The sequence below is a fragment of the Triticum dicoccoides genome, chromosome 3A, assembly GCF_002162155.2.
Source record: "Triticum dicoccoides isolate Atlit2015 ecotype Zavitan chromosome 3A, WEW_v2.0, whole genome shotgun sequence".
Classification (NCBI taxonomy): Eukaryota; Viridiplantae; Streptophyta; class Magnoliopsida; order Poales; family Poaceae; genus Triticum; species Triticum dicoccoides.
The window spans coordinates 283,417,279-283,435,236 of NC_041384.1; the positions used below are offsets into that span (position 1 = coordinate 283,417,279).

The 17,958-nt window shown below is 41.4% G+C and overlaps 1 long non-coding RNA gene across 2 annotated transcripts; it reads right to left on the reverse strand.

The window, feature by feature from the left end:
- Window positions 1-3,817: 3,817 nt before the first annotated feature.
- LOC119268079 lies at window positions 3,818-6,800 on the reverse strand. 2 transcript variants are annotated; one of them, XR_005132860.1, is made up of 4 exons: window positions 6,466-6,800; window positions 6,136-6,272; window positions 5,519-5,595; window positions 3,818-5,073 (listed from the first exon to the last, which is right to left on the reverse strand). It is a non-coding gene; the product is annotated as an uncharacterized LOC119268079 (long non-coding RNA). The 2 variants fall into 2 exon arrangements; XR_005132861.1 differs by having other exon boundaries at window positions 6,136-6,278.
- Between the last annotated feature and the right edge of the window lie 11,158 nt (window positions 6,801-17,958).

Sequence of the window (17,958 nt, forward strand, 5' to 3'; positions counted from 1 at the left end):
CTTGCTTATCACTTATCACATACTTCTCAAAGCGACGATGTTTTTCAATCTTATAATCATTTGTCGAAGCTTTGATCTATATGTTGTCATCAATTACCAAAAAGGGGGAGATTTAAAGTGCAACTATCCCTGGGTGGTTTTGGTAATTCCTAACAACATATAGCTCATTGAGCTAATACTACTTGAAGATAAATATTTCAGGAAAAGCTCAATGATTGGCATGGCATGGATTAGAAAATTGACCCCTCAAAATGCTAAGGACAAAAGATTGGCTCAAGCTCAAAGCACAAGACTCTACATTTTACTTTTAGTGATCCAAGATCACATTGAGTCCATAGGAAAAGCCAATACTATTAAAAGAGGGTGAGGTGTTGCTTAATGAGTTGCTTGCTCAAAATACTTAGTGATATGCTCCAAAAACTCTCAACTACTTTCCCATATCCACATATGTCCCAAACCAAAAGTCAAACTCGGGCCCATCGAAATCTTCTATCCGGCGCCACCGAGTTCACTTGACATAGCTACTGCCAAAAACCCTAGTCACTTCGGTCTCACCAATAGGGATCCCGGTCTCACCGAGATGGGATTGCAAACTCTCTGTTTCCCTTCGTAGCGTTTCGGTCCAACCGAGATGAGCGGTCGGTCCCACCGAGATTGAAATGCAAACTCTCTGTTTCCCCTTCGCAACGTTTCGGTCTAACCAAGATGAGCGAATTGGTCCCATCGAGTTTGCCTGACCAACTCTCTGTTTGCCTATTACCAAAATCGGTCCCACCGAGATTACGTTATGCCCTAACCCTAATGGAATCGGTTCCACCAAGTTGACATATCGGTCCCACCGAAAATCCTAACGTTCACATTTTGAACTAAATCGGTCTGGCCGAGTTATATGATTCGGTCCCACTGAGTTTGGTGACTTGTGTGTAACGGTTAGATTTTGTGTGGAGGCTATATATACCCCTCCACCCACTCTTCATTCGTGGAGAGAGCCATCAGAATATGCCTACACTTCCAACATACATTTTCTGAGAGAGAGAACCATCTACACTTGTGTTGAGGTCAAGATATTCCAATCCAACCACATAAATCTTGACCTCTAGCCTTCCTCAAGTGCTTTTCACTCAAATCATCTTTCTACCAAAATCAAATCCTATGAGAGAGAGTTGAGTGTTGAGGAGACTATCATTTGAAGCACAAGAGCAAGGAGTTCATCATCAACACACCATCTATTACCTTTTGGAGAGTGGTGTCTCCTAGATTGGTTAGGTGTCACTTGGGAGCCTCCATCAAGATTATGGAGTTGAACCAAGGAGTTTGTACGAGCAAGGAGATCGCCTACTTCGTGAAGATCTACCCTATTGAGGCAAGTCCTTCATGGGCGATGGCCATGGTGGGATAGACAAGGTTGCTTCTTCGTAGACTCTTCGTGGATGGAGCCCTCCGTGGACTCGCGCAACTGTTACCCTTCGTGGGTTGAAGTCTCCATCAACGTGGATGTACGATAGCACCACCTATCGGAACCACGCCAAAAATCTCCGTGTCTACATTGCGTTTGCTCCCTCCAAACTCCTCCCTTTACCTTCGTATGCAATTGTTTTACATTCCGCTGCTATACTCTTAGAATTGCACGTGTAGGTTGATTACTTGTTTGTGCTAAGTTGCTAAAATCTGCCAAGACTTAAAATTGGGAAAAGGCTAGATTTTTAATTGGTCAAGTAGTCTAATCACCCCCTCTAGACATACTTTCGATCCTACATGGTGTACTCAATATCTAGCCCAGCGACCCACTCATCATTTGAGTTTTCGAACATGCGTTTGAAGCGAGCAAGGCATCCTTTCACCATTGCAGAAGAACGGGTGTAGATGATGTCGAACTCATCGCCGGTGATGGTTCTAACCTTGTACTCACTGCCGATCATGGAGATTTGGGACGCCATGGATTTGGGAGGAGGGTGAGGATTAGTGGAACTACCGTAATGTGAAAGGACGGGACGACTAGGAGCGAACTGCCGTAATGTTAAAGGACATCCGGGGACGAGTACGAGCAAGAACTGTCAGCGGTTTTTGTAAAAATGCTGAGTGGGGCATGCGAACGGCAGGATAGTGGCTTGTCTGGTGGATAAATGGATTCATGCACAGTACTAAGGGGGCCCAATTAGATGTCATGTCTACTCGATGCCCAATTAAATGGCTTTCGATGTCATGTCAAGCGTCGGGAAAATTACAGGTGATATGAAGCTTTCCATTCTCCCATGATACGGGCTTCCGAGAGCCCTTGGATCTGAGATCGAACAGTTGCATGGCGTGATTCTAGACCTATGGGTGAATATCCTATCCTATAGGGTTATTCTGCAAATTTTCAGCAACTTAGCATGCGACGTTCGATCTCAGATCCAAGGGCTGTCAGCAGCCCGTATCATGGTCGCACCTACCATGACCGTCGTCTCGCTCGCGTGGTCGCGCCCTTAGAGATTTATCACTGTGCGTTAGGCTATCTGATGTTGGCATGTCATACATAGTCATCACTTATACAACAAGGTTAGCTATAAGGTTGGTTGTAAGAGTGTTTTTTAATTCTCTCTATCTCTTTCTTCATAGTATTTATTGCATTTGCCAAGGAGTGACCTCTTTCAATGAAATGGTAGTCTCAAGTCATTAAAAGTATGCACGCCCCACATCTCTTATTGGTTGATATGTCAAGAAACAAGAAACGATGTATGCACCGTGCCTAACTGTTTTGGAATTATTTAGTTTTCGTAAGATTACTTGCACACCTAGACGGAGGGAGTAATTAACTTGCCACATCAGACTTTATGCCTATGTGGCAGGCTTAGCACCTATACGAGCAAGTACAATAGTGGGCTATAAGCCCGCTTACATGGCATTTTTCCATATGTGGAGGAAAGAGGCAAGGAAAAAGTGGAGGAATGGGCTCTCATGCAAGAGCCAGCCTCTACATGGTGGAGTATTGGGAGAGGCACCTGTATACCATGGAGGTGGTCAGGAATCGGGAGACTCATGCTAGTCGTAGCGCCGCAGTTAAAATGATAAAATGGCAAGTCAAATCACGGGGCCCCACCTGTCCAGCAGTAACTCGCTGTCAAATCACACAACCCTACGTTTGCAGCAGCCTACTCCCCCATCTTCTCGCATCTCTCTCAAACCGACTAGGCGGAACTGCCCCACCTACTGCGCGGGAAAAGCCCCGCCCTTAACTTTTAAATAGTACAGTATACTAATATTGTATCCATGGATTGCGCCATGGAGCAAAGCCTCAAGAAAACGGCGGTAAACATGTACGGAGTATACAGCACGTCCGTCGCGTTCGCGTGGCACCCCAGACGGTCGGTCGGTCAGGCACGTCGCTTTCCGAATGGAACGCGAGTCCACTACACAACGATCCACTATAGATAACGCGTGTGTGCGTCGGCAATAGTGGCATTTGGTGACACACAATATGTCTGTGTAGACCTTTGCTGACACACTGTCTGTCTAGTGTCCTCTGTCGGCAGTCTGTCTAGTGTCCTCTGTCGGCAACCTGGCTGTGGGCAAAGGTATTTACCAACATACATTTCGCTTGCCAACGGACCATGTGTCAGCAAAGCTTTCTCTTGCAGACAGATGTGGGTGTCGGTAATGCATTCTCTTGCCAACAGTCGTGTGTGTTCATAAATGTTTTACTTGCGGACACACACGTGCACCTGTAGATATTTTGCTTGCTAGCAAACAGATTGTCTGTATACTGCTTACTTACCGACAGACTGTGTGCCTCCATTCTCTGTTAGCCGACATACAATCTATCATAAGTTGGCTGACATGCTCACACAATTTGTTTGCTTGGGACAGAAATTAAGCATTGAAACTATGTTACACATGTGTGCTTAGCATCACATAATTCATAGCAAACTCAGCCGTGTACAAATCTAGGTTCACCTATGTAGCATATCTGGTTAAATTTCACATATGTGATTGCAAGTTCCATCGACAGATATGTCCACACAAGTTCCTAAAGATAATACTCTACCATATCTAGATCATACTACTCTACTCTCTACTGTTGCCAAAAGACACAATAAAACCCATCCATAGCCTTTGGTCTTCTTCGCCCTTGGGCCTCGGCGCATTTGAACAGTACAGCAACAAGAGGCAAATGAACATACCATCAAGGGTCACCTGGTAAGAGTTTTGCACATTATGTTAATTCCCGCAAAGTAAAAAGTGCAAAATAACAAAGCAGCACATATTTGTAGAAGGTAAAAGGTACAAGAACTTGCAGAAACTCGCTGTGCGCCCAAGCGTAAGTGGTCTCAGTATCACAGACATACTATAGCTATATCCAGTACATCATTTTCCCATTCAAAATTCATAAAGCCAAGCCTATTTTATTCAACATCTTAGTGAATAGCAAGTCTATCACTTGGTTGATTAAACAGAGCAAAGAATCTAGAACTCTGGTCAGACTTCATCAGGTGAGATCAAACCTTAACCTTATAATCTACCTGAGACCCTGATTTAATAGTTGACAATATATAAGCACAATCAAATGTAAAATGGTTTAGACAAAGAACTAGAGAAAATGTTATTATGCATGATATGAATCTGTTTAGTAGGTTTTACTATGCTTGTCTAAAATAAGTGAAATTTAAGAGTTGAGCTGAAAAATACGCATATAATAGCTTACTGTTGTATTTCAAAGTAAAGTGGCAACAGGCAAGCCTCATGCAACATACAAAAATTAAAAAGGGATGCCATTTATATACCATACATCAAAATCATAAATGTAAAGTGAAATTTCTTTCGTGCACTAGATGTGAAGATACTACAAGAATTTAAACCACTATTCATAGCTGAGCTATTGTGAAAGGAGCTTTTGGATTTACTTTTGTTCCCTCCACTAGGCATATAAGATGTGACATATGATGGAAACAAATTTTCAGCTACATATATGGTAGAAAATGTGCGGTAACTGAAAGTGCTAATAACATGTGAAAGGAGTAGTAAAATTACAACCCCAACATGCCCACAAACAACAGAAATGTTGCTATCTCTGGGGTCAAGTCCAAGAAGCTCTTCCTGTAGATAGATAAGGACATTAATAGGAATTTGAGAAAAAACCCACAAAGAAACTAGTAATATAATAGGGCACTATGGCAAACTATTTTGAAGCACACAACACAAATCTATTCGCTCTTACTACATCAAGTGTTTTCATCCCTAATAGGAGCTTCAGAACATGTTCCATAATTTTTTTAATACTTCAGCAGACTCAAATGAACAGAGAAATTCATGTAGAATAATAATTGTACTAAAATTACATAATGCTAGAACACACCAAAGATAATGATATGGGCAAATCCGTTTTTTCACATTAAGCATGCGAAATAATAATATGCGTACAATAGAGCTCATGTATTTGGGAAAATAAGAAATGTATTTGCTGACCAGCAGATCATAGAATTAAATGTGAACAAGCTTAAAAAGATCATTCAATTGCAGAAAAACTATTTGCTGGTTATACCTGAGGGGGAAAGTTATTATTGTCCGGCCTGCTGTTTGTCCTGGTCAACGACCTGAACTCAAACCTGTCTTCTCATGCTGCAGTTCAGAGGAAAGAAAATATGGAGTAAGAAGAATTAGAGCACATAATGAGACAAAGGGTGACAAAGGGACGATGAGAGGGGATCCGTCGCCGCTGCCGTTCACCAGAGCTAGGTGAGAAGAGGATGATAGACGGTGGAATTGTGAATTAGCTTTTGTGATTACCTACTACTATCACTAACTTTGTTAATTGGCATCTCAGTAAAGATAGTTCCTATTGTTGTGTGCTGGTAACAAAGTAGAAAATTGCACAGCACATGGATGATGCACCTGAACCTGACTAGGGAACACTGAAGCAAGCATGGAAGCATGGAAACATCCACAATAATAGCAAAGCATGGATGAATAAGCCTAGGAAATCATGTAACTACTTGATTAGTTTATTTATCACTTCAAATCAACAACTTATTTAACTTCCTCCAACCGTGTGCAGTGTAGGGAAATCCACGACAATTACAAAGCATGAATAAGCCTAGGAAATCAATCAAACACTTGATTTTCAGCCTGTGTGGTGGAAAAGCATGGAGGGGAGCTTACCAGACGTGTTGTGGTCATGAGAAGAGAATGGGTCCGTAGATCTCATCACTTGGCAGTCGTTGATGAAGCATGCAGTAGATCTAATTTCATTCCTCACGCGGCAGCTCCAATCGATCCCCATCACCTAACCCGTGAATCTGCAACTAGGAGAACAATAAATAAAATAAAAAACGAAAACCATAGGGGAACGAGATGGAAGTCAGGCTCAAATCCGAGGTTGCGAGGTGGGTTCTTGTTGTAGCGTGCCCAAACCCTGGGGAGGGCGACACCACTTTGATTCAGAAGGGGAGGGAAGGATCTGGCCATGAGAGAGGGAGGTGGGGTGGCTACCAAACAACGTGAAGGGGTCGGCGTCGATGGGGTGGTGAGGCAGCGGTGGGCGGTGTCGGTGACGGCGTGCCGGCGGCGGTGGGCGGTGCCGGTGACGGGGTGCCGGCGGTGGCGAGCTGAGTAGAGGCAGGCGGCACACGGGTGAGGAGAGGAGGTTCCTTCGGTGGGGTGAGGCAAGGAGTTTCTGTAGGGGGGGGAGGGAGGTGGTAGAGAGGCGATGGCCGGTGACGCCGACATGGCTGTGGCGGCGGCTGGATGGGTAGAGGCGGGCGGCGCACGGTGAGGATAGGGATGATACGGTGGATTTGTGATTTAGGTATACGCAAGGGGGGAAACGGTGGAGCTGCGTGGCTTCTTCTACCAGAGACTCAGAAATTTTCGTTCAAAAGAGCCCGCCTCATTTTCAGTTTGGCGCGAACATTTCATTTAGGTCACCCTGTTTGTCCCAAACATTTATCAACATACTGTGGGTAAGCGATTCTTACACTTACCGACGCACAGTCCGTCTTGGTGTACACTTTTACTGGCAGGCCGTGCGTCTACACATTTGCTGACGCACTATTCGTTCGTAATTCATAGCCTTACTAACATTCAATGTATCAATAGTTTTGCTGACACCACTAAAAAAATACACTTTCGTGATGATACATGTTTGTCACATTAGATCACGTTTTCTGCCATGCATATACATCCATGATAATTTTATGACAGAATCAAGATAGTCATACATGTGCTGTCGTAGAAGTGTTTCATGACATTACCAAATTATCATCACAGAAATGTCCGCTTTCATGACGATAAATCGCGCGTCATAGAAGTGCTTTCGTCAAGGGTGACCGACAGGTGGTATCCTGATACATCTCCGTCGTATCTACTTTTTCAAACACTTTTGCCCTTATTTCGGACTCTAACTTGCATGATTTGAATGGAACTAACCCGGACTGACGCTGTTTTCAGCAGAATTGCCATGGTGTTATTTTTGTGCAGAAATAAAAATTCTTGGAATGACCTAAAAATAAACGGAGATTATTTTTGGAATATATAAAAAATACTGGCGAAAGAATCAACGTTAGGGGGGCCACACCCTGTCCACGAGGGTGAGGGGCGCGCCTACCCCCATGGGCGCGCCCCCTGCCTCGTGGGCCCCCTGATGCTCCACCGACGTCCATCCTGACTCCATATATCCGTGTTCGGGGAAAAATTGGGGAGAAGGATTCATCGCGTTTACGATACGGAGCCGCCGCCAGGCCCTAAACTCTCTCAGGAGGGCTGATCTAGAGTCCGTTCGGGGCTCCGGAGAGGGGAATTCGTCGCCATCGTCATCATCAATATTCCTCCATCACCAATTTCATGATGCTCACCGCCATGCGTGAGTAATTCCATCGTAGGCTTGCTGGACGGTGATGGGTTGGATGAGATTTATCATGTAATCGAATTAGTTTTGTTGGGGTTTGATCCCTAGTATCCACTATGTTCTAAGATTGATATTGATATGACTTTGTTATGCTTAATGCTTGTCACTAGGGTCCGAGTGCCATGATTTCAGATCTGAACCTATTATGTTTTCACGAATATATGTGAGTTCTTAATCCTATCTTGCAAGTCTATAGTCATCTATTATGTGTTATGATCTGTTAACCCTGAAGTGACAATAATCGGGATACTTATCGATGATGACCGTAGTTTGAGGAGTTCATGTATTCACTAAGTACTAATGCTTTGGTTCGGTACTCTATTAAAAAGAGGCTTTAATATCCCTTAGTTTCCAATAGGACCCCACTGTCATGGGAGGATAGGACAAAAAATGTAATGCAAGTTATTTTTCATAAGCACGTATGACTATATTCGGAATACATGCCTACATTATATTGATGAACTGGAGCTAGTTCTGTGTCACCCTATGTTATAACTGTTGCATGATTGATCGCATCTGACATAATTATCCATCACTGATCGATTGCCTACGAGCTTTTCATATATTGTTCTTCGCTTATTTACTTTTCCGTTGCTACTGTTACAATCACTATAAAACCAAAAAAATTACTTTTGCTACCGTTACCACTACTATCATATTACTTTGCTACTCAATACTTTGCTGCAGATATTAAGTTTCCAGGTGTGGTTGAATTGACAACTCAGCTGCTAATACTTGAGAATATTTTTTGGCTCCCCTTGTGTCGAATCAATAAATTTGGGTTGAATACTCTACCCTCAAAAACTATTGCGATCCCCTATACTTGTGGGTTATCAAGACTATTTTCTGGCGCCGTTGCCGGGGAGCATAGCTCTATTCTTTGAGTCACTTGGGATTTATATCTGCTAATCACTATGAAGAACTTGAAAGATGAAAGAACCAAGATTTTTCCCTCAACTACGAGGGGAGGTAAGGAACTGTCATCTTCTGTTTTGAGTAAACTTGCGACACCTACTTCTGCTATTGATTCCGATAGGTCGCATGTTATTGATGATGCCACTTTTGCTATGCGTGATATTTATGATGAAATCACTTCTATACTTGATACTACTGTGCCATTAGGTGAATTTCTTGATGAACAACTTGCCAGGGCTAGAGAGAATGAAATTATTGAAACTGATAATACGAATAAAAGTGATGATGAAGATTCTCCCCCTGGATATGAATTGCCTGTTGTTCCTGAGGGTTATGTTATGGATGAAGAAAGTACTAGAGACTTCTTAACTTGCAATGATAGATCTGATCTTAAGAAATTATTAGCTAAGCTTAAAGAAAAGTCTTTGAATGCTGAAATGAAATATAACCCTGCTTTTGCTACTTCACCTATCTTTATTACTTATAAGGATTATGATTTCTCTGTTGGTCCTGAGTTAATTACTTTGGTTGAATCTGATCCTTTTATGGCTATGAATCTGAAACTGTTGTGGCACATTTTACTAAATTAAATGATATAGCCACCCTGTTTACTCATGATGAGAAAACTCGCTATTACTTTATCCTTAAGTTGTTTCCATTCTTATTAAAGGGTGATGCTAAAACATGGGTTAATTCTCTTGATCCTGGTTGTGTGCGTAGTCCCCAGGATATGATTTATTACTTCTCTGCTAAATATTTCCCCGCTCATAAGAAACAAGCTGCTTTAAGGGAAATATATAATTTTGTGCAAATTGAAGAAGAGAGTCTCCCACAAGCTTGGGGGGCTTCTCCGATTACTTAATGCTTTGTCTGATCATCCTCTCAAGAAAAATGAAAATACTTGATATCTTTTATAATGGACTAACCGATGCTTCCAGAGATTACCTAGATAGTTGTGCTGGTTGTGTTTTCAGGGAAAGAAGTGTTGATTAAGCTGAATTGCTATTGAATAATATGTTGACTAATGAAAATAATTGGACACTTCCTGAACCAACTCCTAAGCCAACTCCGAAGAAAAAGGGGTATTCTATTTCTCAGTCCTGAAGATATGCAAGAGGCAAAAAATCTATGAAAGAAAAGGGTATTAAAGCTAAAGATGTTAAAAATTTACCACCTATTAAAGAAATACATGGTCTTGATAACCCGACACAGGTAGTAAAGGTAAATTCTCTCTATAGATTTGATAAATGTGAAATTCCATTTACTAAGTTTGCTAGCCAATGCTTGGATGAGTTTGATGACTTTATGGTTAAGCAAGAAAACTTCAATGCTTATGTTGGTAGACAATTGAAATGCAATGATGATATGCTTGAACACTTGAGTGATTATATGGCTAGTGTTAAAGGTGAACTTAAACTTATTAGTAAACATGCTTCTATGGTTACCACTCAAGTAGAACAAGTACTTAAGGCTCGGAATGATTTGCTCAATGAATTAAATAATAAGAAAAATGATAATGTTGTTAGAGTTATGACTAGAGGGGGTAAAATGAGTCAGGAACCTCTGTATCCCGAGGGCCACCCTAAGAGAATTGAGCAAGATTCTCAAAGAACTAATGTAGATGCACCTAGTCCTTCTAAAAGGAAGAAAAAAATGATAGGACTTTTGCATGCTTCTAGTGAACCCTTTGTTGACACACCTGAGAATCCCAATGATATTTCTATTTCTGATGCTGAAACACAATTTGGTAATGACCATGAACCTAGTGATAATGTTAATGATGATGTTCATGTTGATGCTCAACCTAGCAATGATAATGATGTAGAGATTGAACCTGCTGTTGATCTTGATAACCCACAATCAAAGAATCAACGTTATGATAAGAGAGACTTTGTTGCTAGGAAGCACGGTAAAGAAAGAGAACCATGGGTTCAGAAACCCATGCCTTTTCCTCCTAAACCACCCAAGAAAAAGGATGATAAGGATTTTGAGCGCTTTGCTGAAATGATTAGACCTATCTTTTTGCGCATGCGTTTGACTAATATGCTTAAAATGAATCCTTATGCTAAATATATGAAAGATATTGTTACAAATAAAAGAAAGATACCGGAAGATGAAATTTCCATCATGCTTGCTAATTATACTTTTAAAGGTGGAATACCTAAGAAACTAGGAGATCCAGGAGTACAACTATACCATGCTCCATTAAAAGAAACAATGTTAAAACTGCTTTATGTGATCTTGGAGCCGGTGTTAGTGTTATGCCTCTCTCTTTATATCGTAGACTTGATTTGAATAAGTTGACACCTACTAAAATATCTTTGCAAATGGTTGATAAATCAACTGCTATACCTGTCGGTATTTGTGAGGATGTGCTTGTTGTGGTTGCAAACGTTACTATCTAAATGAACTTTCTTATTCTTGATATTCCCGAGGACGATGGTATGTCCATTATTCTTGGAAGACCCTTTTTGAATACTGCAGGGGCTGTTATTGATTGCAACAAAGGCAATGTCACTTTTCATGTTAATGGTAATGAACATACGATACACTTTCTGAGGAAACAACCTCAAGTTCACAGTATCAATTCTATTGGAAAATTTTCAACAATTACTATTGGAGGTTTTGAATTTCCTCTTCCTACTGTCAAGAAGAAATATGATATCCTTATTGTTGGGGACATGCATATCCCCGTTGAGGTAATCTAGTGTTATTTGGAATTTCTTCGATTTCATGCAATTCAGAATGAGTTTGTTAACAAGACCTGATCAACCTTGTTAGTGGATTCCTTTTGACGAGTATGAGATGGATGAAGTTATAGAGCACAATTCTCTGTACCCTCTTTTTACTTTCTGTTATTTATATCAAATAAAGCAAAATTAGTATTTTCTGGCTATTTTTTGAATTATCCATGCAGTAAAAAATACCCCCAAAATAAAAGTTCTCCAAATGCCCTGAAAATGAAATATGATTTTTTCTAGAATATTTGAGGATTTTAGGCACTGAGAACACATCAGGGGGAGCAGCCACGTGCCCACGAGGGTGGAGGGTGCGCCCACCCCCTGCCTCGTGGACCCCACGTGGGTCCCCTCCACTTATTCTTGCACCCACACACTTCGTCCTGCTCTAGAAAAAATCATCCACCAGCTCAAACCCGAGTTCTTGCTCATCTTGCTACCATTTTCATCTCCTTGCTCAAAGCTCCATTCACAAAACTGCTTTGCGAGATTGTTCTTCGGTATGTGACTCCTCCAATGGTCCAATTAGTTTTTGTTCTAGTTCTTTATTTATTGCAAAATTTTGCTGCTTAGGTGACCTTGTTCTTGAGCTTGCATGTCAAATTTATATGGTCAAAAGTAGTTTTAATGCATGATATAGCCTCTAGACACTTGTAGGAGTAGTCGCTATCAATTTTGTTGAGCTTTATTCACTTTTATTTGAGTTACTAAAAATTTCAGAAAATTTCAGAAAAAGATGAAGAGATTTTTGAGGGGCTCATCGAGCCGAAGCTCGAAGGATAAGCAAAGTGAAGAGAACAAGAAGCCCAAGTATAATCTCCCTCGTACTGCGGAGGTTCGACCATGTGAATGGCCTTGTGATGAGTTATTGAGAGAAGCTAGGATTCATGAAGATTTTTATTATTTGGCTGAGAATGCAAGCCTCACCGACTTCCTCCACGACCAGCATGAACAGTATCTCTTACTCACCAATATTTTTGTGCAAAACTTCCATTTCCATGCTAGAAGATCACCACCTTTGGTGGAATTTTATTTATATGATGAGCATAAGGAGATGTCACTTTATGATTTTGGCCAGGTCTGTTTGATACCCTTTGAGGGCAGCATAGAGGAACCGCATCGTAATGATTGATACATCTCCAACGTATCTATAATTTTTGATTGCTCCATACTATATTATCTACTGTTTTGGACTATATTGGGCTTTATCTTCCACTTTTATATTATTTTTGGGACTAACCTATTAACTGGAGGCCCAGACCAGAATTGCTGTTTTTTGCCTATTTCAGTGTTTCGGAGAAACAGAATATCAAACGGAGTCCAAACGGAATAAAATCTTCGGGAACGTGATTTTCTCACCGAACGTGATCCAGGAGACTTGGACCCTACTACAAGGGATCAAAGAGGAGGTCATGAGGGTGGGGGAGCCCCCCCTAGGGCGCGGCCCCTGCCTCGTGGGCCCCTCGGTGCTCCGCCGACGTACTCCTTCCTCCTATATATACCTACGTACCCCCAAACAATCAGAACAGGAGCCAAAGACCTAATTCCACCGCCACAACTTTCTGTATCCATGAGATCCCATCTTGGGGCATGTTTCGGAGCTCCGCCGGAAGAGGGCCGTAATCACGGAGGGCTTCTACATCATCCTAGCCCCTCCGATGAAGTGTAAGTAGTTTACCTCAGACCTTCGGGTCCATAGTTAGTAGCTAGATGGCTTCTTCTCTCTCTTTGAATCTCAATACAAAGTTCTCCCCCTCTCTTGTGGAGATCTATTCGATGTAATCTTCTTTTTGCGGTGTGTTTGTTGAGATCGATGAATTGTGGGTTTATGATCAAGTCTATCTATGAATAATATTTGAATCTTCTCTGAATTCTTTTATGCATGATTGGTTATCTTTGCAAGTCTCTTCGAATTATCCGTTTGGTTTGGCCAACTAGATTGGTAGTTCTTGTCATGGGAGAAGTGCTTAGCTTTGGGGTCGATCTTGCGGTGTCCTTTCCCAGTGACAGAAGGGGCAGCAAGGCACGTATTGCATCGTTGCCATCGAGGATAACAAGATGGGGTTTATTTCATATTGCATGAATTTATCTCTCTACATCATGTCATCTTGCTTAAGGCGTTACTCTGTTTTTAACTTAATACTATAGATGCATGCTGCATAGCTGTCGATGAGTGGAGTAATAGTAGTAGATGCAGAATCGTTTCGGTCTACTTGTCACGGACATGATGCCTATATACATGATCATGCCTAGATATTCTCATAATTATGCTCAATTCTGTCAATTGCTCAACAATAATTTGTTAACCCACCGTAGAATACTTATGCTCTTGAGAGAAGCCACTAGTGAAACCTATGGCCCCCGGGTCTATTCTCATCATATCAATCTCCATCACTTTAATATTGTTTTGCTTTTTACTTTGCCTTTACTTTTTACTTTGCATCTTTATATCAAAAATACCAAAAAAATTATATCTATCATATCTCACTCTCGTAAGTGACCATGAAGGGATTAACAACCCCTAATCGCGTTGGTTGCGAGTAGCTATCGTTTTGTGCAGGTACGAGGGACTTGAGCATGGCCTCCTACTGGATTGATACCTTGGTTCTCAAAAATTGAGGGAAATACTTACGCTACTCTGCTGCATCATCCCTTCCTCTTCGGGGAAAACCAACGCAAGCTCAAGACGTAGCAATGATGTGGAGGGATTTATTGATACAATTGTTGTAGGGGAAACGAGGAAAGTTCCCGGTGCGAGAATCACTAGCATACATTTTCCCGTTCTACGTTACTTTGCAATATTTGCTAGTAGATGCTTAATTGGTCGCAGGAACTGTGGAAACCTTAGTGCTCCTGATATTGTTATTTTGCGCCATGCCTTGTTTCATGATACTACTTTCAGTTTAGGCGCTATTGTTGCTAAACGGTTAAATCTGATAGGCCCCGTCCTCGGAGGCATCTTCGCCTCGTGCCTTACTACACACTTTAACATATCTATCAGGCATTATGAGAAAGAGGAAAAGTTGTTGCCTCCTATCGTTCTAGATTATAAGAGTATGGTCGCACATGAGTTTATTGTTAAGGATAATAAGAAGATACTCAAATATAAATTGATATTTAACAAAAAATATTGTGAGTTTATTACCTTGCCTGTGCCCTCTTTCTTCAACATATTTTCAGGCATGTACCTTGTTCTTTCGGAGGCCATTCATGCCTACCGGAGCCTGATGTCAGCTCTAGAGCCTGAACCGGAGCCACCACTTGATCCTCACCGTCAGTCTGTTTATCAGTGGAATCCGGAGGAGATCGCCAACCAGTGGCAGCCTGAGGATCCTCCTCAGTACACCGGAGAGAGCAGCTTTGATCCATGGGCATAGACTAACTTAGGCCAAAAGCCTAAGCTTGGGGGAGTACGTATTTCTCACCAACATTACATTCATGTTCACACACTCATGCCAGTTGTCGGTGCTCATACATTTTCATTGTATCATCCATGCTAGTTTAATTTCTTTTTAAGCTTTATTCTTGTGTGTTTGAAAAACCTTAAGAAAAAACCAAAAAAATAGTTGTAGCTTTTAGCTAGTTTACTTTCTGTGCCTATAGTAGTAGTAATTAAAAGAAAACCCAAAAAGATTTCTCATTCTTCTTTTGCTTGTTGGGAGCTTTCCTGTGTAAATAGTTTTATTTCTTTGGGGGTCGAGAGGAGAAAACCATGATGAAAATATTGAGTGGCTCTCATATGCATTATTGTTGATCTAACAAAGAGCCCATATCACCTTGTCTTTTCTCTTGAATTGGATGCTTGTAGATTCCAGCTTAGTCCAATGCACATGCACTATTATTATTATCCACACTATTTAGTTGTGCAAGTGAAAGGCAATAATGACGATATATGATGAACTGATTGAGATGAGAAAAACTGGTATGAACTCGACCTCTCTTGTTTTTGTAAATATGATTAGTTCATCGTTGCTGATTCAGCCTATTATGAATGAAACATGTTTGCAATGAAAATTAGAGATTATAGTTGCTTATGCCATGCTTAATTAGCTAGGAGTTTATAATGGTTTACCTTGCGTGCCAACATGCTATTAAAATGGTTGTGATGTGGTATGATGGGGTGGTATCCTCCTTTGAACGATTCGAGTAGCTTGACTTGGCACATGTTCACGCATGTGGTTGAAACAAAATCAACATAGCCTCCACGATATTTATGTTCATGGTGAATTATATCCTACTCATGCTTGCATTTAGTGTTGATTAATTTTAATGCATGTTCATGACTGTTGTCGCTCTCTAGTTGGTTGCTTCCCAGTCTTCTTCTAGCCTTCACTTGTACTAAGCGGGAATACTGCTTGTGCATCCAATTCCATAAACCCCAAAGTTATTCCATATGAGTCCACTATACCTTCCTATATACGGTATCTACCTGCCGTTCCAAGTAAATTTGTATGTGCCAAACTCTAAACCTTCAAATAAACATTCTGTTTTGTATGCTCGAATAGCTCATGTATCAACTAGGGTTGTCTGTATCCTCCATGCTAGGCGGGTTATTCTCAAGAGGAGTGGACTCCGCTCCTCACTCACGAGAAAATGGCTGGTCACCGGGATGCCCAGTCCCATGCTCGAATCAAATCAAAATAATTGCAAACAAAACTCCCGCAGGATTGTTATTAGTTGGAGGCACCCGTTGTTTCAGGCAAGCCATGGATTGATGCTTGTTGGTGGTGGGGGAGTATAAAGTTTACCATTCTGCTTGGGAACCGCCTATAATGTGTGTAGCATGGAAGATATCGAGATCTCTCGGTTTTTATGTTGACAATGAAAGTATACCGCTCAAAATATTATTCATCTCTATTTCAAAACCAAGCTCTGGCACCTCTACAAATCCCTGCTTCCCTCTGCGAAGGGGCTATCCATTTACTTTTATGCTGAGTCATCATTCTCTTATTAAAAAGCACCAGTTGGAGAGCACCGCTGTCATTTGCATGTATTATTGTTAGTTTACATTGAGTATGACTTGACTGGATCTCTTTTACCATGAATTACAATTTCTAGCTAGTCCTTGATCTTTAAAGGTGCTCTGCATTTATGTTTTGCGGTCTCAGAAAGGGCTAGCGAGATACCATCTTGTTATATCATATTATGATTGTTTTGAGAAAGTGTTTTCATCCGAGATTTATTATTATTGCTCGCTAGTTGATTATGCCATTGATATGAGTAAACATGAGACCTAAATGTTATTGTGAATATGGTTAGTTCGTAATCTTTGCTGAAAACTTGAATGCTGGCTTTACATATTTACAACAACAAGAGCAAACAGAGTTTGTAAAAGTTTTTCTTTATCACTTTCAGTTTGTCAACTGAATTGCTTGAGGACAAGCAAAGGTTTTAGCTTGGGGGAGTTGATACGTCTCCATCGTATCTACTTTTCCAAACACTTTTGCCCTTGTTTTGGACTCTAACTTGCATGATTTGAATGGAACTAACCTGGACTGACGCTGTTTTCAGCAGAATTGCCATGGTGTTATTTTTGTGCAGAAATAAAAGTTCTCGGAATGACCTGAAAATCAACAGATATTATTTTTGGAATATATAAAAAATACTGGCGAAAGAATCAACGTCAGGGGGCCCACACCCTGTCCACGAGGGTGGGGGCGCGCCTACCCCCTGGGCGCCTCCCTGCCTCGTGGCCCCCCCTGATGCTCCACCCACGTCCATCCTGACTCCATATATTCGTGTTCGGGGAGAAAAAAATCAGGGAGAAGGATTCATCGCGTTTTACGATACGGAGCCGCCGCCAAGCCCTAAACTCTCTCGGGAGGGCTGATCTGGAGTCCGTTTGGGGCTCCGGAGAGGGGAATCCGTCGCCATCGTCATCATCAACCTTCCTCCATCACCAATTTCATGATGCTCACTGCCGTGCGTGAGTAATTCAATCGTAGGCTTGCTAGACGGTGATGGGTTGGATGAGATTTATTATGTAATCGAGTTAGTTTTGTTAGGGTTTGATCCCTAGTATCCACTATGTTCTGAGATTGATGTTGCTATGACTTTGTTATGCTTAATGCTTCCCGAGTGCCATGATTTCAGATCTGAACCTATTATGTTTTCATGAATATATGTGAGTTCTTGATCCTATCTTGCAAGTCTATAGTCACCTATTATGTGTTATGATCCGTTAACCCCAAAGTGACAATAATCGGGATACTTACCGGTGATGACCGTAGTTTGAGGAGTTCATGTATTCACTAAGTGCTAATGCTTTGGTCTGGTACTCTATTAAAAGGAGGCCTTAATATCCCTTAGTTTCCAATAGGACCCCGCTGCCACAGGAGGGTAGGACAAAAGATGTCATGCAAGTTCTTTTCCATAAGCACGTATGACTATATTCAGAATACATGCCTACATTACATTGATGAACTG